Source organism: Ostrea edulis, chromosome 3, assembly GCF_947568905.1.
Source record: "Ostrea edulis chromosome 3, xbOstEdul1.1, whole genome shotgun sequence".
Lineage (NCBI taxonomy): Eukaryota > Metazoa > Mollusca > Bivalvia > Ostreida > Ostreidae > Ostrea > Ostrea edulis.
The window spans coordinates 55,038,616-55,058,150 of record NC_079166.1 but is presented as its reverse complement, the minus strand read 5'-3'; the positions used below and the strand labels follow the sequence as shown (position 1 = coordinate 55,058,150).

The 19,535-nt window shown below is 35.8% G+C and overlaps 1 protein-coding gene and 1 long non-coding RNA gene across 3 annotated transcripts in view; both read left to right on the top strand.

The window, feature by feature from the left end:
• Positions 1-19,535, top strand: part of LOC125676423 (E3 ubiquitin-protein ligase rnf213-beta-like) — a 357,493-nt gene that overhangs the window by 59,493 nt on the left and 278,465 nt on the right. The window lies entirely within an intron of this gene.
• Positions 4,423-6,884, top strand: LOC130052632 (uncharacterized). 2 transcript variants are annotated; one of them, XR_008800992.1, is made up of 2 exons: positions 4,423-4,575; positions 5,273-6,884. It is a non-coding gene; the product is annotated as an uncharacterized LOC130052632 (long non-coding RNA). The 2 variants fall into 2 exon arrangements; XR_008800991.1 differs by having other exon boundaries at positions 5,492-6,155.

Genomic DNA, 19,535 nt, shown 5'->3' with positions numbered 1-19,535 from the left:
GAGCACGGTTTGTCGTAGAGACATGGGACCAACTGGAATAGGATCGGTGACCTTTGACCTTGAAAATTAGGTCAAGGTCAAAAGTCAAGGTCATCAGAAAAGAGGAAAAAATAGCACTTTTTATACTCTTTTTCCTGCTTAAGATAACGTTGAAATATTTTATGGGTAAGTATTGACTTCTTGATTGGTTTTGATAGTATGCATTACAACTTTGAACTTTGACCCTTCTGTGAATTTCGGAGACTCGCGTCGAAAACCTTGTTATCGCTACTCCTACTTAACGGAAAGTCATAGAGACACGAAACCTTCGCTAATGAATTCACAGTAAAACCCTCTTGCAAAGAAAAAATAATCAAAGGGATACGAAAACCCTTAAGCATAGTTATTGCCCCTGAAAGTCTCCAATATCATTATCTAAGCCTATAACTTTTATATTGATATAGATAGAGACATGGGACCACTTGCATTATGACCGATGACCTTTGACCTTCAAAATGAGGTCAAGGTCAAAGGTCAAGGTCATCATCAAAATTAATTTTTTTCCATTTTGAAGGTCTTTCAAAGTATTTTTAGCATTGATAAGTTAACCGAAAGTAACCGAAAACCCCTAAACAAATTATTGCCCCTGAATGTCTTGATTAACATTTTTTAAGCTTATAGCTTTTACATTAATATAGATAGAGACATGGGATCACTTGCATTAAGACCGATGACCTTTGACCTTCAAAATGAGGTCAAGGTGAAAGGTCAAGGTCATCATCAAAATTAATTTTTATCCATTTTCAAGGTCTTTCAAAGTATTTTTAGCATTGATAAGCTAACCGAAAGTAACCGAAAACCCATAAAAAAAATTATTGCCCCTGAATGTCTTGATTAACTTTTTTTAAGCTTATACCTTTTACATTAATATAGATAGAGACATGGGATCACTTGCATTAAGACCGATGACCTTTGACCTTCAAAATGAGGTCAAGGTCAAAGGTCAACATCATCGTGAAAATTATTAATGAAATTTTCTTGGTCATTTTGAGTTTTGTACATCATCTTAAATATTCTTGAATATCTATTTTTAAATCATTGTAGGTGGAAAGCCCTCTAATTGTTCGCGAACAATTAGGATCACTAGTTATTATTATTTTCCTGCCGTCAAAAAAAATTTTTGTCTTAAGACTTATCGAAAAACTTTATAGTTCATCATATAGTACTTCTTGAGAAACGAATACAGTTCACCCTGCGTAATTGAACTTTGACCCCTTACGGAGTTATTTGACCTTTCGCAGAAATCATTGTTAGCACTTCTACTTTGTAACCGTAAATGATAGGAGGATGAAACCTTTTCTAAAACATAGAGGGTAATTAGTAGAAGTGAAGAATTTAAAATGAAGGGATTCGGTGTCCGCTAAGGGGAGTTAATGCCTCTTTATGTTTTGTGATTTATTCGTAAAACATGTCGAGCTTGAGAACGGTTTGTCGTAGAGACATGGGACCAAATGGAATAGGATCGGTGACCTTTGACCTTGAAAATTAGGTCAAGGTCAAAGGTCAAGGTCATCAGAAAAGAGGAAAAAATAGCACTTTTTATACTCTCTTTCCTGCTTAAGATAGCGTTGAAATATTATATGGGTAAGTATTGACTTCTTGATTGGTTTTGATAGTATGCATACCAACTTTGAACTTTGACTCTTCTGTGAATTTCGGAGACTCGCGTCGAAAACCTTGTTATCGCTACTCCTACTTAACGGAAAGTCATAGAGACACGAAACCTTCGCTAATGAATTCACAGTAAAACCGTCTTGCAAAGAAAAAATAATCAAAGGGATACGAAAACCCTTAAGCATAGTTATTGCCCCTGAAAGTCTCCAATATCATTATCTAAGCCTATAACTTTTACATTGATATAGATAGAGACATGGGACCACTTACATTAAGACCGATGACCTTTGACCTTCAAATTGAGGTCAAGGTCAAAGGTCAAGGTCATCATCAAAATTATTTTTTTTCCATTTTCAAGGTCTTTCAAAGTATTTTTAGCATTGAGAAGCTAACCGAAAGTAACCGAAAACCCCTGAACAAATTATTGCCCCTGAATGTCTTGATTAATATTTTTTAAGCTTATAGCTTTTACATTAATATAGATAGAGACATGTGATCACTTGCATTAAGACCGATGACCTTCAAAATGAGGTCAAGGTCAAAGATCAAGGTCATCGTGAAAATTATTATTCAAATTTTCAAGCTCGTTTTAAGTTTCGTACATCATCTTAAATATTCTTAAATGTCTTCTTTTTTAAATCATTGTAGGTGGAAAGGCCTCTAATTGTTCGCGAACAATTAGGATCACTAGTTCTTATTATTCCTCTTCTTTAGTGAGAAATTTGTCCGACCGATTTTGTGAAAGTGCTTAGACAGATGAACTTCAAACTTTGTGAGCTGATAGGGGGTCACTAGGAGGGGTGCATTCAACTTTTCAAATTTTCAAAATGGCCGCCGTTTCAAGATGGCGGCCAAAAAACGTCAAAAACTCAAGGTTGTCGGATTTCAACTAAATTCTATTTCTAGGGTAATTTAGTGACCCCAAGTTTATTTCCACCATCAAATTTTTTTTTGAGACGCCATTTTCAAAATGGCCACCATATACCGAAATATTTCAAAGTTTTGAAATCTCTTCAACATTTGGGTTCTGGGGTCAATTGAGGGTCCACAATTCATTTCTAGCATCAGTATTTCCTTCCAATCAATTTTCAAATCTTTCAAAATGGCCGCCATTGAAGAAGATGGCGGCCAAAAATCAAGTCCGTCGGATTTCAACCAAATTTAGTTTCTAGGGTTTATTGAGGATACTGAGCGCATATTTGGCATCAAAAACCATTTCTGACATGGGGAGGTGTTCGGAGACATTTGTGTTGGCATCCCAACACAGTTATAGCTCGTTATTATGTCTTCGAACACAAAGTGTCGGAGACATATTGTTTTTGCTCCGTTTCTTATTACTATTATTATTTTCTTCTTATTCTTATTATTCCTCTTCTTTAGTGAGAAATTTGTCCGACCGATTTTGTGAAAGTGCTTCAACAGATCCACTTCAAACTTTGTGAGCTGATAGGGGGTCACTAGGAGGGGTGCATTCAACTTTTCAAATTTTCAAAATGGCCGCCGTTTCAAGATGGCGGCCAAAAAACGTCAAAAACTCAAGTATGTCGGATTTCAACCAAAATCGATTTCTAGGGTAATATGGGCATCCCGAGTCGATTTCCACCATAATTTTTTTTTTTGAGCCGCCATTTTCAAAATGGCCGCCATATACCGAAATATTTCAAAGTGTTAAAATCTCTACAACATTTGGGTTCTGGGGTAAATGGAGGGTCCACAATTCATTTCTAGCATCAGTATTTCCTTCCAATCCATTTTCAAATGTTTCAAAATGGCCGCCATTGAAGAAAATGGCCGCCAAAAATCAAGTCCTTCGGATTTCAACCAAATTCAGTTTTTAGGGTTTTTTGAGAATCCTCAGTGCAGATCTGACATCAAAATGCATTTCTGACATGGTGAGGTGTTTGGAGACATTTGTGTTGGCATCCCAACATAGTTATAGCTCGTTATTATTATTTTCTTCTTATTTTCCCTCTTCTTTAGTGAGAAATTTGTCCGCGCGATTTTATGAACATGCTTCGACTGATCCACTTCAAACTTTGTGAGCTGATAGAGGGTCATTAAGAGGGGTGCAATCAACTTTTCAAATTTTCAAAATGGCCGCCGTTTCAAGATGGCGGCCAAAAAACGTCAAAAACCCAAGGTTGTCGGATTTCAACCAAATTCTATTTCCTTTGTAATTTAGTGACCCCAAGTCCATTTCCACCATCAAAGAACATGACCCACGAACCATGAAAAATGGCCTAGCCTGGGAAATTGATAATTTCTGTATATAATAATCTTCGGGATATAGGCTTTCTAGAAATGTTTTTCTTTTTTCATATATTCTATACTTTTTTGTTAATATGACGTTGAATATTGTGGTATTTAATGTTAAAAAATTAACATTTCGGGATACACGTCACAACAATAAACCTCCAATGACCATGTACAATGTACATGAACCTATAAATCTCTGAATTTATCAAGTTATATGCACTCAAATAGCTAGAATGGCTTATTCAATGATCATAATAAGCATTTTTGACCAAATTTGGGAAATAGAAATAAGAAATATTTTGGAAATGATGTTCAAAGCCGTGATTGTTCAACTTTACTTTTAAATTATTTTTACTTGAATTTTAAAATACTGAAATAAGAAGAATAAATATAGTATGTAGTTTATTTACATGGTGAAAGAAGTGAATCATTGGAACAATTCTGTTTCATATCATATTCCATAGTTTTGGGTTTTTTTGTTTTCTTTCTTATTATTTTTTTTTTTTTAGTATTAAAACGACCGAGTATCGAAAGCAATGGTAACGAAATAAGTTGACACCGCGTCTCGTCAAAACATGTTCAATTCGAATTTAACTCGGAATTACACGTTCAACGAGCATTTGCTGTGAAACCTGATTAAAGGAAAATTACTGTAGACACCTAATAGTAAGTATCAAATGATCTTTTTGTTACATGTACATGTAGATTTCAAAGCGTGAATAATAACAACACAACACCGATATAGGGGATCAGAGTCAGTATATTATTGACTCTGAAAATACGATTTGAGAAATGATACTGTATAAATTTTACTGTATTTATCTTGATCAATAATTGTATATTCCTATACGTATTAATCATGTAAAGATACTGAGGTCTTTTAACCAACAATTTTTTTTAAATGTTTGTGCAATACATTATTGACTGACAGAACGTAATTCATGAGCTGTGATCTAAAAATCTTCCAGGCATTAATATAGATTTGAATAGAATTACATCTAGATACATATTTGAAATAGAATATATCCTAAGGCTCTGTAGTTTTAAATTGTTTGGATTATATTGCATTTACATGTAATGTATACATGCTTGTAAATGCCACAGAATGAGAAATAATCTAAATTGGCCTATTTTGATAATGTTCCCAAAATAGAAGTATCATGTAGATCTATACAGGAAGTAACATTTACAAATCATGTTTGTTGTTTGTTATTTGCCAGTTAAGTATCATAATGATAATACTAGTAGTTCATAATAAGTAATTATTCTGCTAAAATCAAATACCCTTTTAATTGTTAATAAATACATCACTGGTAGAAAGGTTATAAAGCTTTTATCTAGCACAAGTTTCCATATTCTACAGGTTTACATATGTCAGCAAGTCCTCAAAAGCAGCTTTAGGGGTTCCCAGGAGATTCTGATGCTCACTGTTAGACTTTCACTGTCGTCAAAATCCAACCTTATTTTCTCTTTTCTCAAAACTTCAGCTCTCAAAAACTTGTTTGATTAATTATGTCACTCCTGTTTTGTTGAACATGGTGTTGTCAGCAATAGGTTCAAGTTCTTCTATGTCTTGTTGTAGGTGATTTGTACAGAAGCGAGCCCCGGCAGGAATGATGGCCTCTTTTGAAATGAAGATTTCATGCCTTACTCCTACTGGGACTACAACTAACTTTGGACCTGGTCACTCGCAGATACAGCATGAAGTGTGCCCTCTTGATGTACATGGGGATGGGAGTGATACAGAAGGGGGACTAATTGGAAGAACTGCTGCTGGTGGTGGTGGTGCTGGACTGTCTTGAATCTGTTGCCTAACCGACTTGATATTCTTCTGTTTAATATGGGAGCAACACACACACTCTGGCATATATTGCACAGAAAATCATGATCAGATGGTGCCCTCCCTATCAGAGTGGTGATCACTGACCTATATTTCTTTGAAATCCTGGATCTGTGTTTTGGTTTTACTCTCCATGGACAGTTGAAACAGAGAAAGAATTAGGGACCACTCCTTGGCATATCTGAAATATTTATGTCATATACATGTAATTAAAATATACAATTTGGGTTGGATGAAAATCTTATCTTCATGTTAAAACCCATTAGCCTAGGTTATTTTTCCTAAAATCTAATTATAAATCAATTAACTTGTTAATTAATGCTTGGTGAATCAATTAATAAATTGTATTCAAGAACTTGGAATTATTTTTTTTCCCACTAATAAACTGAAAATGTGTATCTTCAAATGTTTTGTTGATTAATGTCAGTGTGACATATAGAGGGGGTATGGGGTTTACAACAATGTATACATGGTTAATTTATTTCTATTATGTAGTCCATGTAAATTTCTGTGGAAACGAGGAAGTTATTTATATTCGGTCTTTCCTATCCCGGGGTAGGAAAGACCGAATATAAATAACCCCCTCGTTTCCACGGAAATTAAGTCCACGAGAGCCTGAAATCTCCCAACCTGGGTCTGTTTAATGGACCCTTCCAAAGTCCTTTTTTAAGGAAAAAGTAAACCATTTTCCTAATCCAAAAAGAAAACTGGTGCAAAAACCATGAAATAATATAAATAATAGAAAAATTATCAGTAGTATTGTAATACATTTTCGGGGGTGGGGGGGGGGGGGGGGGGTTGCCGTTTCACCTTTATAGATTTTTTTTTTTTCCTAACATTTAAAACATATCTTTTCAATATCAATTTTGTCTATAGCACAAAATAAAAATTCTAAAATCAATTAAAGCGTTTGATTTTCGTGTGTATATATAAAACAAAACGAAAGAAAAAAAAACTAGGATCCTCCACTAGTAAACTATGTTTTCCATTTAGAGTTATTGCCCTTCAATCGAAAAAACGTAAACATAATTAAGAGAATACTCTACATTTCAACACAAGTTTTGTCAAATATTATTTAACAAGATATATTTTGATATGTATTTAAATTGATCTACTTCATTAAAAACAAACTTTCTGTGTGTTTTTGTAGGTGTCTTTCCACGTATATACAAGGGACTTATGAATTTACGAACTTAAATAGTTGAAATTGAAAACAAAACGGTAATATTATCTCCGTTCGATCTATGAATATTGTGCGTTCAAATTCTCAAGTGCAAATGTAAAATAGATAGAGCTTACAGCCGTGTTTGACATTGCTGTAATATTCGGACATTTGTTAATGTAACACGTTGCTACAACTTTACAGTTATGATTGACAGACTTAATATTTTATAAGAAACTTTGAACTGTAGCCTATATTAATTAAACGTAGATCTACATAATTTGTAAAAATTATGAGAACCAATGGACAAATTCATACGATAGATCATACTGTCTGAATATATATCGCACATCTCCATGCGTAATACATGTGTACATGCTGGGCCTGTGTAATTGAAATGTTTACTGGGGTATTCCTAGAGAGAATGTTCTATCGTTAAAATGATAATGTCCTACGGCACCGATTGTGGTGAGGGCCTGTCCCGAGACACAGATTATTCTAACTAGGGTATTCCGTATGGCCGAATAAGTTTGTACTGTACGTTTTATTCGAACATTCATTCTGTTTTGAACAATATCATTTTTAAAGTAACAAAAGGTAGGGAAATCGGTACTTTTAAAGCCATCGGAATCAAACATACACGATAGGTCCCCCCCCCCCCCCCCGTACCTTTTTACCATAGGCCATGACTCTCATATTTACTCGTTTAGATATTGATTTTTTTATTTTAAAAAATATATAAGAACATAAAAACTCACCTCTTTGCTGTTTCTTTTTGAGTCGTATCAACTGTGTTAGTTGTATGTATTGACTTCCTTGGAATCTGACGTTTCCAGACGACACTTTTGTTATTATTATTTTTTTTTTTCGACATGGCCGCATTGCTTACGAGTTAATTTTTTTGATGGAAAGTGTTAATCTAACTTTACATTTTAATTTTAGTTTACAAAATTGAGTCGTGAGTAATGCGGCCCATGTGAATTTATAGACTGAAGTTGGCAAATTTATGCGATTTTCCCGGAAAACGTGAAACTGCGGTAGGTTTGGGCATTTACTTGAGTGCTTTAAACATCCGGTGTGAGGAAACGATTGCGCAATACAACTTGGCTCATGTTATGGATAAAAAATATAATCTTAGATTTATTCTAAAGTGTTCTTTAATTTTTCCAAATTTGGTAGGCCAAAAATGGCATATTGTGGGTCATGTTCCTTTTTTTAGCTGCCATTTTCAAAATGGTCGCCATATACTGAAATATTTCAAAGTGTTAAAATCTGTACAACATTTAGGTTCTGGGGTAAATGGAGGGTCCACAATTCATTTCTAGCATCAGTATTTTCTTCCAATCAATTTTCAAATGTTTCAAAATGGCCACCATTGAATAAAATGGCGGCCAAAAATCAAGTCCGTCGGATTTCAACCAAATTTAGTTTCTAGAGTTCTTTGAGGATCCTGAGTGCATATCTGGCATTAAGAACTATTTCTGACATGGGGAGGCGTTCGGAGACATTTGTGTTGGCATCCCAACACAGTTATAGCTAGTTCTTCTTATTATTATTTTCTTCTTCTTATTTTTCCTCTTCTTTAGTGAGAAATTTGTCCGCACGATTATATGAACACGCTTCGACTGATCCACTTCAAACTTTCTGAGCTGATAGGGGGTCACTAGGAGGGGTGCATTCAACTTTTCAAATTTTCAAAAAACGTCAAAAACTCATGGTTGTCGGATTTCAACCAAATTCTATTTCTAGGGTATTTTAGTGACCCCGAGTCCATTTCCACCATCAAATTTTTTTTGAGCCGCCATTTTCAAAATGGCCGCCATATACCGAAATATTTGAAAGTGTTAAAATCTCTACAACATTTGAGTTCTGCGGTAAATGGAGGGTTCACTGTTCATTTCTAGCATCAGTATTTCCTTCCAATCAATTTTTAAATGTTTCAAAATGGCCGCCATTGAACAAATTGGCGGCCAAAAAACAAGTCCGTCGGATTTCAACCAAATTTAGTTTCTAAGGTTCTTTGAGGATCCTGAGTGCATATCTGGCATCAAAAAGCATTTCTGACATGGGGAGGTGTTCGGAGACATTTGTGTTGGCATCCCAACACAGTTATAGCTCGTTATTATTATTTTCTTCTTATTCTTATTATTCCTCTTCTTTAGTGAGAAATTTGTCCGAACGATTTTGTGAAAGTGCTTCGACAGATCCACTTCAAACTTTGTGAGCTGATAGGGGGTCACTAGGAGGGGTGCATTCAACTTTTCAAATTTTCAAAATGGCCGCCGTTTCAAGATGGCGGCCAAAAAAACGTCAAAAACTCAAGGTTGTCGGATTTCAACCAAATTCTATTTCTAGGGTATTTTAGTGACCCCGAGTCCATTTTCACCATCAAATTTTTTTTTGAGCCGCCATTTTCAAAATGGCCACCATATACTGAAATATTTGAAAGTGTTAAAATCTGTACAACATTTGGGTTCTGGGGTAAATGGAGGGGCCAAAATTCATTTCTAGCATCAATATTTCCTTCCAATCCATTTTCAAATGTTTCAAAATGGCCGCCATTGAAGAAATAGGCGGTCAAAAATCAAGTCCGTCGGATTTCAACCAAATTCAGTTTTTAAGGATTTTTGAGACTCCTGAGTGCATATCTGGCATCAAAAACCATTTCTCACATGGGGAGGTGTTCTGAGACATTTGTGTTGGCATTCCAACACAGTTATAGCTCGTTATTATTAGGGTCTTCCGTCTTCAGCGATTTTTCACTTTTCTTATTATTATTATTATTATGTCTCCGAACACAAAGTGTCGGAGAGATATTGTTTTTGCTCCGTTTCTTATTATTCTTAGTATTATGTCTCCGAACACAAAGTGTCGGAGACATATTGTTTTTGCTCCGTTTTTTATTATTCTTATTTTCTTCTTATTATTCCTCTTCTTTCCTGAGAAATTTGTCCGCTCGATTGTATGAAAGTGCTTCGACAGATCCACTTCAAACTTTGTGAACTGATAGGGGGTCATAAGGAGGGGTGCAATCAGCTTTCGAAATTTTCAAAATGGCCGCCGTTTCAAAGTGGCGGCCATAAACGTCAAAAAGTCAAGGTTGTCGGATTTCAACCAAATTCTATTTCTAGGGTAATTTAGAGACCGCGAGTCCATTTCCACCATCAACATTTTTTTTGGAGCCGCCATTTTCAAAATGGCCGCCATATACCGAAATATTTGAAAGTGTTAAAATCTGTACAACATTTGGGTTCTGGGGTCAATTGAGCGTCCACAGTTCATTTCTAGCATCAGTATTTCTTTCCAATCAATTTTCAGATGTTTCAAAATGGCCACCCTTGAAGAAAATGGCGGCCAAAATTCAAGTCCGTCTGATTTCAACCTAATTTACTCTCTAGGTTTGATGGAGGATTCCGAGTCCATTTCTGGCATCAAAAACCATTTCTGACATGGAGAGGTGTTCGGAGACATTTGTGTTGGCATCCCAACACAGTTACAGCTCGTTATTATTATTTTCTTCTTATTTTTCCTCTTCTTTAATGAGAAATTTGTCCGCGTGATTTTATGAACATGCTTCGACTGATCCACTTCAAACTTTGTGAGCTGATAGAGGGTCATTAGGGGGGGTGCAATCAACTTTTCAAATTTTCAAAATGGCTGCCGTTTCAAGATGGCGGCCAAAAAACGTCAAAAACTCAAGGTTGTCGGATTTCAACCAAATTCTATTTCGAGGGTATTTTAACCACTTTAAATTTGAATATTTTTATTGATTTGTGTGTGTTGTCTTTTTCTTTCTTTCCGAAATGCACGCGTGACAATAGCTTGGCATAGGGCCTAGTTGTCAACAATTTAACGTATGATAATTTGTCTAATCCAAAAATAAATAATGATTGCACTGTTTATTTTAGAAAAACAACGCCAATTACAGATGTATAAAGGAATTACATCCCCAAACAGTTTGTAGACAGCGACCCATATAAACAAAATTTACTCATAATATTGCCGATTTCATACACGCTTTATTCGTTATATTTGGGTATTGACATCGTTATATGTGTGCACTGGTGGCAAACACATATAAAACTCAGACAATTTGTCAACATCGATTTAAATGTTGCCCATGGTAAATAAATTAGGCCCCAAAAAGTTGAGTTTTTAATAATATCTCACAGTACTTTCACAATCCGAAGGGCACATGTGACGTCACTGTACCACGTGACTACCTACCTAATTAACTTGACTTTTTGAAATCGTGGCTTAGATTTAAGTCTGTATTGTGGTTAATTATCGCAAAATTTCGGCGAACGAACTATTAGAATTAATTACTATAAGCATAAAAAAGACAAAATGCATGTAATATTGTATACTTTGAAAACATGAGACGTGTCCTTTAAGAATGACATCACAATGACGTGACGTCACAAACGTAACTGAACTCCGCACCATCGGACTTTGGCGTGGCCATCGCACTTTGGCGTCCGTAACGTTAACAAACCATCGCACTTTGGCGCAGACTATCGCACTTTGGCGTGATCATCGCACTTTGGAGCGATCATCGCACTTTCGAGTCCTATATATATATATATATATATATATATATATATATATATATAAAGTTCCAACAACACCCGATACCTCAAAGTGTCGGATCCCCAACATGGATACCAAAAATTATACAAAGCACTAAAATGACCAACGACAGGAACAACCAGATTGTCAAATTTTCGGGACGACCCGTCCCTTCTTCAGGACAAACAAAAAGAATCACATAATGGTGAGGACATGAAGTAGTGGTTATTAATCATGACCCTAGTTGGTCAGATACCGAGAGAAAGCAGAAGGAAAAATTCTGGATGCACAGGTTGAAGTCATTTGAACCGCATGGTATCAACAAACCTACTGAGTACTGACTTCACCAGGGTGAATACGGGCTAAACCCTTACTAGATTTTAAGCTTCATCTAGACTTACTCGTCTGATCATGTCCCTAACTGTCGTACTATGACCATTTTTGAACACTTTTTTTCTTTTCAATTCTGTTTACAATAAGCCCATCCCTTTTAATTACTTTGACCTTCATAACCGATTGCTTACATGTAAAACCCATTTATCAGTTTCCGTGACTCTATGTTGTTTGCACGTCTACCCTAGACATGATCAGTACGGGAATGTCTGATGTTAATTCAATTTCTTAGGCTGCTTATTCTTTGTTTTTGTTTGGAATTGGTCCACTTTGTTTACTTATTCAAACTTGTTATTTACATTATCTTTCTCTCAATTTTTGATCATTTCTTATTTCATTTTATAGTGTTCATTCATTAACATAGTTTTTCTTTTAGTTGTTTTGTGTGTGTGTGTTGATATTTTCTTATTATTATCTTTTATAAATTATTTATTCTTAATGCATAGTTAAAATAGAATCTCTCTGGGTACGAGTTAGCTTTACTATTTGTCAACGTGATTGGGTTCACTCGTTCCACTTGAGATTAATTAAGTCTATTTTTATCACTTCGTACATTTTGGATCAGCTCTTTGGACGAATAAGGCATGTCCTAATTCGCTCCACTTTTAACATTGATTGGCAAGCCTAAAGACCAAAAAACATGTAGCTGCGTTGTAAATACGTTTGTTGATAAGTGTAGTTGTAGAGCTAGATGTATTTATATGTAGTTTTTGTTATTATTCTCTGTTGATATTGGCCACATTATGTAATTCTTTTCGTTTGTCCTGAAGAAGGGTCGTCCCGACAATCTGGTTGTTCATGTCGTTGGTCATTTTAGTGCTTTGTATATATATATATATATATATATAACAGGAGAAAGAAATGAACACCAACTCCAAGTCCTGTTTCTCGAGTTCGAGTCTTGTATTTAAAATGATGTAATTGCTGTACATAACATGAACCCTGAAATACACAATAAGTGATGGCAATATTTCATAATAATCAATGACAATCATATAGACAATCAACAGTATAAGTTATGCAATTTATACACGTATAGAAACGAATATTATATCTGTAAGATTTATCTCCCTTACATGAATGAACTGGTACATATTATAGCATTATTTGATATCGTATAGAATTTACAGTATAATATGTACCATGTAATAGCAAGTAACAATATGATAAACATACTTTATAACACACAACGTAATGTACCTGATTATGGATCAGGGTTCAGTCTGACCAAAATGGTCGGTGTTATACTCGTACAAATGTAGTATGGGTTAGGTATTTCTAAAACAACATAACGTTCCTCCTCCCATCTGTTTGCTAATTTGTGTTTTCCATCGAAAGCCTGTTAATCAACAATACATTTATATACCACAGGTACTATAGAATTCATTGTACAAAATATACTATATATACACCTTTGATTTATAATGCACTCTCTCACTTATCACTTTTACTATTGTTAGGGTTTCCATTGAAATGCAGACAATTATAGAAATTACGTTAATGAAATAGGAATGTTAAAATGAATAGGAAATGGTAAAAGAAACTTGCGGTAGTATGTCGTGCAGTCTCAAGTATTTGAATATCAAGAAAATATCAATTGTCTATCACAAATGACTGACGCACGTAGTACATGTACCTTCTATATCTTTCTTTAAAAATTCTCCTTTCACACCTCATTACCCTCAATTTAACACGGATACCCGGGAAAGTTCTTAACCAATCAACGGACAGATTTAAATACAGAACTGACCAAAACTATTTCTAATTTTTGAATAGATAAAAACAAGTTCAAATGTATTCAAATTAGTTTATTTTAATTTCCCAAATTTTCCGGCTGAAATAAAAGCATACTAAAAATCCAATACTACCACATATGCCCTCTTCATAAAAAATGACGCCCTCGTCATTATACTGAAAACAAATGTACATGAATGTGAATAAAATAAAAAAATAAACATAATTTATTTTCAAGTACAGTATTCATCATTGCTCTGCAAACCATATTAACAACAAACTCACCTTCCTTCATCCATTTTGGTTCTTTACGCTGGCGTGTTGATCTTCGAGCTCTAACCTCTTCATCTGTTTCTGGTTCCGGGCTTTTATGATCCTCCATACCATCATGTTGTTCTTCCTCTTCATTGCTGCACCCCACATCAGTTCCTTCATGTTGGTCACCCTTACCATCATGTGACATGGTTGACCTAGGCAATATGGTTACTTTACGGGTTAATGATTCATCATCTGATGAATCATCCTTTTCATCATTCTCCGTTTCTCGAGTAATTACGTTATCCCTCTGATTAGATATAGCGTGCTTACTTCTCCGTCTTGGAGATGGACTGATGGTTTCCTAATAACAGGTTATTCAAAACTGCTATTCAATATTCCTACAGGAAGCAAAAGATTCCTGTGTAATGTGCGCTTCCTACCTTCTCCGTTCTCTTTGCGAACAACATATACTGGTATATCTGGGTTAGGTATTTCTAAAACAACATAAGGTTCCTCCTCCCATCTGTTTGCTAATTTGTGTTTTCCATCGAAAGCCACACTTTTGACCATTACTCGGTCTCCAACCTGTATGTTGTTTCCCCTTACCTTTAGATCATAATATTTTTTCTGCCGCTCTTGTGCCTTTTCCGGCGCTCTTGAAGCTAATTCGCATGTCTTCTGTAATCGGTCTTTCATATCTGTAACGTAGCTTGTCATAGGCTGTTTCACGTTTTCCTGATCTAACTGAAATGCTATGTCGACTGGTAGTCTCGACTGTCTCCAAAACATTAGGAAGTAAGGTGTCTGACCGGTGGTCTTCTGGCGCAATGAATTGTAAGCATGGACCATCGGACCGACATACTTTTTCCAGCTCTGTTTCTGTTCTGTTGTGAGAGTTCCTAACATTTGAAGTAAAGTGCGATTAAACCTTTATGGCAGGTCATTGCCCATCGGATGATACGGTGTCGTTCTTGATCTCTCGATTCCACAAAGACAACACAATTCCTTTATGATTTTAGACTCAAAATTAGCCCCTTTATCAGAGTGCAACCTTTTAGGCAATCCGTAATGTTTGACAAAGTTGTTAAAGAAAACTTCAGCTGTGGTTTTAGCGGTCTGATTATGGGTTGGCACAGCAACAGCGTATCTCGTAAAATGGTCCGTCATAACAAGTATGTTCTGGTATCCCCCTTTTGATGTTTCTAAAGAAAGGAAATCGAGGCAAACTAACTCTAACGCTTCGGATGTGCTGATATTAACCAAAGGTGCCCGAATATTCGTAAGAGATTTTCTCAGTATATAACTCTTACATCCAGTGATCCATTGCTCTACATCTTGGGACATTCCTGGCCAGAAGAAACGATCTCGGATAAATGCTGTCATTCTATCCCTTCCGGGGTGACCAATATTGTTGTGACATAATCTTAAGACCTCAATGACAAGACTAGGGGGTATAGCTAGCTGCTGCGTCTCTCCTAACTCAGTTGTGATCACTTTGAATAACTTACCATCTAGCATCTTAAATTTGTCAAAATTTCTCCGGAAAATACTAGATTCCTGGGTAGGTGGTAATTCGTGTTTCTTTGGGAACAATCCGTTTTCCACGAAATAAATCCAATGTTTCAATATAGGATCTTTTCGTTGTTCTCTTTCCACATCAAATTGATGAATTTGCTGACAGGGTAATTGACAAAGTGATTCAACTGCATCGGGCTCGATTGTGAGGCTTTCTATCAAGGGTGACTCGGACTTTATGCAAATACTAGCTATAAGTCTTAACGCTCTCTAAAGATATTGGAATGCGGTCCTGTAAATGCGATTCTGGAAGTCTTGAAAGAGAATCAGCATCTGCATTCTTACGTCCAGGGCTATAAAGAATCTCAAAGTCCAATGCTGCCAAAGCTGCCACCCAACGATGTCCTGTCGCGTCCAGTTTTGCAGTGGCTAGGACATACGTAAGAGGATTGTTATCGGTAATGACATTAATTTTTTTCCCATAAATGTAATCCTGAAATTTTTCAGTGACGGCCCATTTTAAGGAAAGACGTTCCAATTTATGAGCGGGATAATTTCTCTCTGAACGGTTCAATCCCCTGCTCGCATAGGCAATGACTTGGTCGTTACCGTCTTGTCTTTGATACAGCACGGCTCCTAAGCCTGCAGCGCTAGCATCTGTGTGAACTTCAAACGGCAACTTAAAATCTGGATAGGACAAGATAGGCGGAGAAGATAAACACTCTTTTAGAGTCTGGAATGCCTTTTCTTGTTCTTTTTCCCAGATCCAGTCAGGTATTTTGGTTTTTTTCTAGGAGGTTTTCTTGGATTTTGTTGTTGTGGGGATTAAACTGGTCAGCAGTCGAGCTATCTTAGAAAAGTTCTTAATAAATCTCCTGTAATACCCGACAAAACCCAAAAATTTTCGTACCTCCTCATAATTAGTGGGTGTGGGCCATTCCTTAACCTTTTCCACTTTATCGTCATCTGGCTCTACTCCAGCTGCAGATACAACGTGACCTACATACTTGACTTCTTTTGAATATTGAACACTTACTAGGTGAGAGTTTGATACCACAATCCTGGAGTCGTTGAAACACCATCCGCAATCTGTATACATGTTCATCAAAACTGCTCCCTGAGAAAACAATGGCACCGTCCAAATAGATGAAGCAAATCCTATGCAACATATCGCCTAAGCACTCTTCCATAAGCCTCTGGTAGGTTGCTAGCGCATTTAGAAAACTCATCGCCATCCTGTTGTGCTTAAAAAATCCCAATGATCCAACCGTGAAGGCGGTTCTTTCCTTATGTTCCTCAGCAATCGGAATTTGATAATACCCGGATTTCATATCCACAATAGAAAACCATGTATTTCCCGCAAGCGAGTCGAGAATTTCATCTATGTGTGGTAAAGCATAGTTATCCTTCTTGGTTTTGTTATTAAGATACCTATAATCGATACAAATCCGTAGCTGACCGTTTTTCTTACGAACCCACACAACATTGGACGTGAAAGGTGAGTGAGATCTTCTAATAATTGCAGCAGCCAACTGTTGTTCAATGTGCTCTTTCACCTCATCTAGCATATACGGTGGAATTCTGCGGAAGCGTTGTTTAAAGGGTGTTTCGTTCTGACAACTCTATGCGGTGCTCGATAAATGGGCAATACCCAATATCATAGTCTCCTTTCGAAAATAAGGACTCAAACTCATTGAGTAATACCCGTACTTTCTTTTGCTCCTCCTCCTCAAGCTAATCCCAAGGTAAGTCAATCTTTGAAAGTGCATCCGATGTTTCTGCGGGAACATTCTGAACAGGAAAATTCTGAACAGTGACCTGCTGAACCTCACAAAGTAAAGAATGTGGGTTTACTGTAACCGTATTTGTGGTGATGTTGCTAATGTGCACTTGTACTGTGCCATTTCCTTTTCCATCATAGGTAATCAGGGTAGGCTCAATATCCAGATCAGCAGGTATTTGTGAGTTTTTGGTGGGCGTACACAGGCAAATGTGCCTCATGTGAATTTCACGTGAAATTCACATGAATTTCACGTGAAATTCACATGAATTTCACGTGAAAATTTCTATGTGAAATTCACGTTAAAAGAGCATCAAATGTGAATTCACACGAAAAAAATTCACGTGAAATTCACATGAATTTCACGAAAATCACGTAAAATCTTAAACATGAATTTCACATAAAATTAACGTGAATTTCACATAAACTTTATAACATAAAATCATACATGGATATTTTGATACCCTGAATCTTGGGTTGAGATGAACACAAAAAGGAGTACAACTCTGTATTCAATCTGCTGATAATTTAATTGATTGAATTTGTTTTTACATGGTTGTCTTCATTGTCTTTTTTTATTTCTTTTAAACTATGAAAAAGAAATATTTTTATATTAGAAGGACTGTTCAATATATTATAAAAGGTGTCATCTTAATCGTTATATACACATACTATGAATGAAATTGCATGTAGATGTAGCAGAAACGAAGAAAAAAAGTTTTAAAATTATCAATAATTTGTGTTTGAAATAACACTTATGTTCTGAATTACGATTACCATGTTCTCTGATGAATAAGGAAAGATTAACAAACCGTCTAGAGCTATGCGATTCTGCGACACGTCCCCCGAAGTGACGTATTTTCACTGTCGTGCCTATTCGTTGACGTACATGTACCCTGTCTAAAGTAATTCTCATCAGTCTGAAATAAGCGGTTGCATTAGGAACTTTAGATCACATAAATGTAATAGGGCTAATGGCTTGAATTTACACTGAACATTTATGATTACAATACTCGATCTCATCTAACCTATGGAGTTCCTTTGTACTTTTACATACGTCAGTCGCGTCAGATGGCTTAAGCCAATTGAGTGTGACGTCACAGTCTTGTAAATATTACCGGAATTTGAATGTAGTGTAAAGCTTTATATATATTTAAAAAGTTATCTAAATATACATGAACAGTAATGTTGAGGATTATTTATGTTTTTCGCTTTCTTCTGAATGCTAGAAATCTGTGTTTTCCTTTCGATTGATGATCTACAAGTTCGGGATGGTGAATACGGCTGATAGAAAATTTTCATTTCTACATGCATGTAGAAATTTCTACATCAGCAGTTTCCAGTAGGCCTAACTTTATGCATACACCAGCTTCCAAGGTATCGCACCGGTAATTATTCTCGATGTATATATGGGGGGGGGGGGGGGGGGGGGTGTTCATAGTCTACCGACAGCGGAAAACAATACCATGGCATTTTTTCCCACTTGCACAATACTACCCTCAAATCACATGTATGTAAACAGCCCAAGTGCACCCCGACAAGCACCTGTTACCAACATCATAAAGCAGCGTTATAAAAATGTAACTCATCTTCAGTAGTTTTACAAAACTGACCAAAACAACGATCTCTTGGAATACATGGTTTTGAATATCTACCAGTTTCAATTTCTAAAGGGTGGGCAAATATTCTTACTACTCTCACATGGAAATTTCAAATGGTCTTATTAGCTTTAATTCATAGTTCTTTCTGATTTTACTGTAAAATAGTAATTTTCCACGTTTAGAAAATTTCGTGTTTTTTAAGTTGCATGTTTTAAATCTATCAATATAGTGATTCTTCAAGTAGTTGGAAAATGTGCTTTCATTCATATCTATGATGCTGGGAAATTTAGTTTATTTTTTAATTCTTAAGAGAAAAATTAATGGGAAATGAGAGAAATCAGTTGAGGAAAGTACATGTAATCATACTGCGTACAGAACTACAATGCAAGTTAATAATTTCGCAAATAGACGAGGAGAGGGAGGCGTGAGCAGGATCTACTTTATTGGTCGTTTGCCAACATTTTATAAATGTACTATAACTTAAATTGCCTAATCTCCATATCATTTTATATTTTACCTTAATTTTATTGTTTTTTTCGCTTGAATATATATTAAGAAGTGTGAATATTTCACTTTAATCGCTTTTCTTGTGAAATTTTTAACGTGAATAGCTTTTCTCGTGAAATTCGTGTGAAATTGTTCGTGTGAATTTCACATGAAGAACTTTCAAGTGAAATTCGTGTGAATCTTTTCACGTGAAATTCACGTGAATCACCGTTCACATTATTTCCTTGCGGAAATCAAAATCACATTAAAATTGTCGCAAGGAACTAA